This window comes from Dreissena polymorpha, chromosome 6 (genome assembly GCF_020536995.1).
Source record: "Dreissena polymorpha isolate Duluth1 chromosome 6, UMN_Dpol_1.0, whole genome shotgun sequence".
NCBI classification, from domain to species: Eukaryota; Metazoa; Mollusca; class Bivalvia; order Myida; family Dreissenidae; genus Dreissena; species Dreissena polymorpha.
Window position 1 is genome coordinate 1009383 of NC_068360.1, and position 6147 is coordinate 1015529.

Here is a 6147-nt window from a genome sequence, read left to right on the forward strand (position 1 = left end):
GTTAATAAACCGAACGTAGCGTACAACTTAGTTGCTATGTTGACAACTCTCTAAAAAGGAGTCCAATAAATGCACGAACCTTATTGAGAGCAAGTGAAAATATCGGGCGCGTTTCATAAAGTTCGTAGGAAAAGGTAATCTTTCGTACGAATACTTGCAAAGATCGTTAGAAAACCCGATTGTTTTGTAATACAATTCTTAAGAAACCACTGGTGACAAATCCGCAAGTTCCGACGTAAAAGTTAGGCATGGTCAAGGACCATCATAGCTTTTGCAATATGACATTCTATGCGATTGAACGCGCTCTTAGACACACGTTTTCTCAAATGTTAAACACAAATATTGTATTGCATTTTTTGTAAATCTACAAGCTTGACATTTCTCTTTCTAGATCAAGCGTTCGGTTAATGTTTATATGTACGAAGTACTTTACAGAGTGAATCGTTGTTTCCCTTGTTTGCAAAATCGCGATGAAAAAAAATGTCAAACGTAAACGAAGTTCATTGATTCTTTTGAAATTATTTCTGACCATGTTTTGTAGGTCTGGATATGCATTTGTTGAATAAAGAATCGTGGATTTTTACTGAAGAAAATCGTATATGAAAGGTTGGTTACTGGTTAATTTTTTTTTAGTAAATACAATATTTCAAAATAAGCTTCACTCTGGGAAAACTTGTTTTAATGAATGTGTGAAAATTGTGTCACAGATAAGCCTGTATAAGCCTGTTCAATCCGCAGAGGCAAATCTGGGACCAATTTGCTACTTATATATATTGACCTTGTTTGAGACTAAGGTGATGTCCTTAATTATTTATTCTGATTATTTGTCATGCTACTTTATATAGTGCATTCTATTCATTATCTCCTTTTTTATTAAATTTTTTTTTTATTCAATATAATACATACAATGTATACATGAATATATACAACATAGTGATTGTACAAAGCAATAAAGTTCAGACATGTTATACAAGATATGCTAATATGTATTTTTTTTTTAAAGAGAAAAGAAAAAAATAATAGAAGAATTGTTATGAAAAATGATGAGTTGTATAAAGTCGGAAGAAAGCATACTGGACTTGTGTGTTTCGTTGTATATTCAAAATGATCTTATAAGATTGAAAAAAAAAACATACAAAAATATTTTAGAAAGATAAACTTACATTAGAGTGAAATGTATATAAGTGGAAAAACATCATGAGAATTTAATCCGATTCCATTTTTGTTCAAAGTTTTGTAATGTGTCATTACTGAGGGCTATTTCTTTCTCAATCTGGACTTTAAGTTTGAGACTATGGATAAAACAATTAAAATTTGGTACTTGTTTTTTGAACTTCATGTTAAAGATGAACAATTTCATCATTATAAGAATAAAATTCACAATATTATTACAATCTTTTGATTTCAATGAGTAAATTCCGAAACTTACATTTAAGAAAGATAGTTTAACGTTTAGTTGCTGTTGTTCAAGAAAAGATGTTAATTGATTTCAAATAGGCTGGATGTGTTTGCACTCCCAAAACAGGTGTTCTATAGTTTCGATGTTTTCACTGCAGAAGTCACACAGATTTGAGTTAGATAATTTGCATTTAAAGAGATATTTATTTGTAGCTATAATTCTATGGATGTATTTATATTGAAAATTTCTCAGAGTGCTTTCAATAGTTGCTTTATATGGCATGTTAAATATGTGTTTCCAATTAAGTTCATGTACTCCGAAAAGGACTTGCCATTTATTTTGGGTTTTTGAGTTTTCTGTAGGGTTTTTAATTTGTAGTGTGTAAAATATTTTATTTGTTTTGTTTTTTCTTCCAAGTATATTTTCTACGAATGTTGTTTGAGTACATGGTGTATTATTTGTATTGATTTCAGATTTAATATGTATGGGTATGCTTTTGATTAATGTGTAGTACTTCAAAAAATTATTTGAAGGTATTCCGTATATGTAGCATATATCATTAAAAGAGTAGAAATCCTTAATTCTGTAGTCATATAATTTGTCGACATATTTAATGCTTCGTTCAAACCAATCTTTATAGAAAAACGTCTTATTGTTTGAAGTTATGTCTTTATTGTTCCATAGAATAGTTTTGCTGCTTGTTTGGGTTTCTAGGTTATGAGTGACATCACTCCATGCTGATAGAACATCAGACAGAAATATGTTTTCGTTTGCAATTTCATGTAAGATAGTATTGCTGATGTTACATTCAAAGAGTAAGGAATCACCATATTTTTTTAGAATTTTCTGATAGAATAATTTCCATTTACTTGTATTGGCATTATCTAGGTATCTTTTAACCCAGCTGCATTTGATTGCATTCAAGAATGAGTCAATGTTCGTTAATTGGATACCTCCATTTTCTACAGAATGAATTAACTGAGTTCGTTTTATTTTATCAGGCTTACCGTCCCATATGAAATTAAATATTGCTGATTTTATATCGTTAATAATATCATTTGGTGGATTTGGGAGGACTGTTAATACATAAATTAATTTAGGAAGTGCAAACGTTTTCAATACTGTGTTTTTTCCGATAAGTGTAAGTTTACGGTGATGCCATGATTTTAAGCAGTTTTTAAAATTCTGTAATTTAGGTAGTATGTTTTTAAGAACTGTATCTTTTTCATTATTTGTGAAAGTAATTCCTAACGTTGTGGCTTCATCGGATGTCCAATTAAATTTCATTTCTTTTTTATATTGGACATTATTTTGTTTTAATTTACCTACTCGTAGCACAGTACATTTACTTTTGTTTAGTTTCAGACCCGATGTCATTCCGTAAAGGGTTAGCGATTCTATTAGGTTATGGAAAGAATCGTAAGTGTCGTTTAAAAAATAAGTTGCATCGTCAGCAAATAGGGACTGTTTGATTTCTTCGTCAGGTTCTAGTGATATGCCTTTTATGTGATTGTGTTTATTTGATTGGATGTGATGTGATAGATACTCGATGCAGATAATAAATAGCGATGATGAGAGTGGACATCCTTGTCGAACCCCTCGTTCGATGTTAAAACTGTTTGAAAAGAAGCCATTGTTAATGATTAAACTGTTAATATCGGTATAGAATAGTTTGACCCATTGAATGAGACTTTCACCAAAGTTCATATTTTATAAGCAGGAGAACTTTTTTATTAAATGCACATAAACTTTTTTAGGGAATGTTAACGTCTCTCAAATGTGCATTCACCAATGCAGGCTGATGCAATAGTGTCAAATTAAAGTCAGTTCTTGCTCCGATGCAAGATTCTAATAGGTCAGCATATGAAAATCTTTGTTAGATCTTCTAAATGTACTAAACACGCTTGCATAAACCATGAACGTGTAGTGGACTCAACTCCGCTACTCTTGGTTGACACGTGTTCCAACCTGGAAAGTTAAATAAGTGTTTGTATCGATAAAAATGATATTGTTTTGGAAAGTGCGTTAATTTATTTTACATTAATTTCATTATATTTCATAGGATCACATTTTCCGACTGCACAAATGTTGTCATTGTATTTGTCATTCCGTCATGTATTGGTCAAAGTCAATACATGGATAATAACTATAAATGGACTTTGAAATGCCATCTACCTCCACCCTTTAAGCCTCTACATTAAGCCATTTATGTCTAGCGCCTAGAAAAAGGCCTTGAGAAACAGCGTAGACCCTGATGAGACGCCGGATAATGCGGCGTCTCCTCTAGGTCTGTGCTGTTTGCTTAAAGGAATTTCTGTAAGTAATATTCCAAATATAGAAATAAATATACTAGACATCCCTAATAATATAGAAATAAATATACTAGACATCCCTTATTTTGAAAATACATTGATCTAATTTAGAAGGATGGGATAGTCCACTAGGCATAAATGGGTTAATTAATGATGTTGTGTAATTTTTGCATTGTCTTGTATTCCTATATTTTGGATTCATTATGTTAAAGATTATCTAAATGCCTTCTATGATACTGTATCTGGCAGGCTACAGGGAAATTAAGACTGCAATGTGAGATAAACTTTGTAACATACATTCTTAGAGCTTTGATTTAAATGCTAAGTAAACAATTTATCAGGGATAAAGAACAAACACAACACAGGTAATAAAATGTATTGCCACAGTGAAAATATATAGGGATAATACCCAAAGAGCTCACAATATGTTTAAATTAGTGTAAAAGCAAAAGAATGAAATTCTTATAAATTGCAAAAAAGCCTTTTGAACACATTCCAATGTTTTTAACCGTATTATTTAATGGCCATAGTATACAAGTACACAGGAACAGAATAGATCAAAATAGGTTGGGCAATGTAATTCCATCAGAAAATGAGAGTTTGACAATAGCTTGCATTAAATAACAGTGTTTCACATTTCTTTTTGTAGAAATGTTTTCAAACCCCAAATACGGTCCTTATAAAATAGGACAGTATCTTACCGATAAACTGCTACAGTAACTCGAAGCAAACACTTTGACAGTAACCGTGGAAATATTTAAGGAATATTTAAACATTATCACGTTTATACACACACGAGTGTTCCATCTAGACCTGTACCGCAAGGCACAGCACTCAGCGGTCACAAAGCCCCACCCAGCTGCCTTGAGGTCCCATTATTCCCCGTCAAGCCCCTGCCACACGCTTGTTTGACTTTCCCTCTATGCTACAGTACCTTTGATTTTACCTTTCATTCAATGTATTGTCCTGTAAGAGGCACGAATAAAATGTTTTGTTTGGTACCCGGCAGAGATCCGAATGAAATTGAAATTAGAAATGAAAGTGAAAGTGGAACTTTAAGCAAAAGGAAAGCAATTATGGAAAGTAGTTCCAACATGAGTTAGTGATGCCTGTTTAATTATTAACTGAAAGGAGACATACTGTGCATAAAATAAAATAAGTAAATGTATGTTACATGCAATATAATGTAAAATGCGAAATCTAGTTGCACCATTAAAATGCAGCGTACGCCGACTGTCTGGGCATGCGCGTATGGTCCGTTAAGTATGTAAATTTTGGTAAAAACACATACACACACGCACACGCTCACGCACACGCACACGCACACGCACACACACACACACACACACACACACACACACGCACGCACGCACGCACGCACGCACGCACGCACGCACGCACACACACACACACACACACACACAGGCACGCATACGCATAAGCACATACATGTATATATACTTATTTAACTATACATGGTAACGTTTACCTTTACATTTTTATATATAATTAGTTCTTTAGATTAATCGTTATTTTGAACGACTAGTACAATTTAGAAATACATTACACAGTTATACAATCAGAGAATGTTCAGGTTGTTTTAGTTGTGAATTGTAACACTGTAGCATGAGTTAAACAATCAAACAGTTATTCAGCTACCAATCAATCAGTTACTCAGCTACAAACACCTAAACGTACATATGAATGCAACTGTACATAGTTATATAAAGTTACATTTTGTTTTATATGTATTGCCCTCACTTTAAAATTAATTAAACCTACTAGCACTTCATTTGATCAGACTTATCGCAACACGTTATTTTGATAAAAAATGGTCGTCGTATCTCTCAGGAAAAAAGGAATTACAAATGTAGATGGCGAATTAAACCTTTCCATAACAAAAGGGTCACGATGCACTTAAGCGCTCACCTTAGTTGGCGGACACTAATTGTTCAAGACTTGAAGAAGGTACCAACCTATTAAAAAAGATCAATAGGTTAGACCTACATGAACAAGAAATGTGTTTATAGATGTATCAACATTTATTTTTTATCAAAACTGCGCTTATTTCAAAGCGCAATGTGTTTATGGTGAATTTTGACTTTTAACCTCTACATGAGACCTTGACCTTCGATGTGGAGGGACGGTTGTTACACGCGAAATGTCATCTTATGATAGTTAACTTGTTGGCTAGTTATTCAAACACCCCTATATGGCAAAGTTATGGCTGAAAAATTGCAAGCATTGTTCAAGCTATTTTATGGCTTAAGTTGACCTTTAACACTAAGTAATTCCTTGACCTTTGAAATCGGAAGACGGGAGCTACACTCAACATGTATTCTTATAATGGTGGACATAAGTGCAAAGTTATTACAAAAATCAATAAATATATGGCTAAGTTATGACTGATATATACAATTTCCAATAGATGCACAG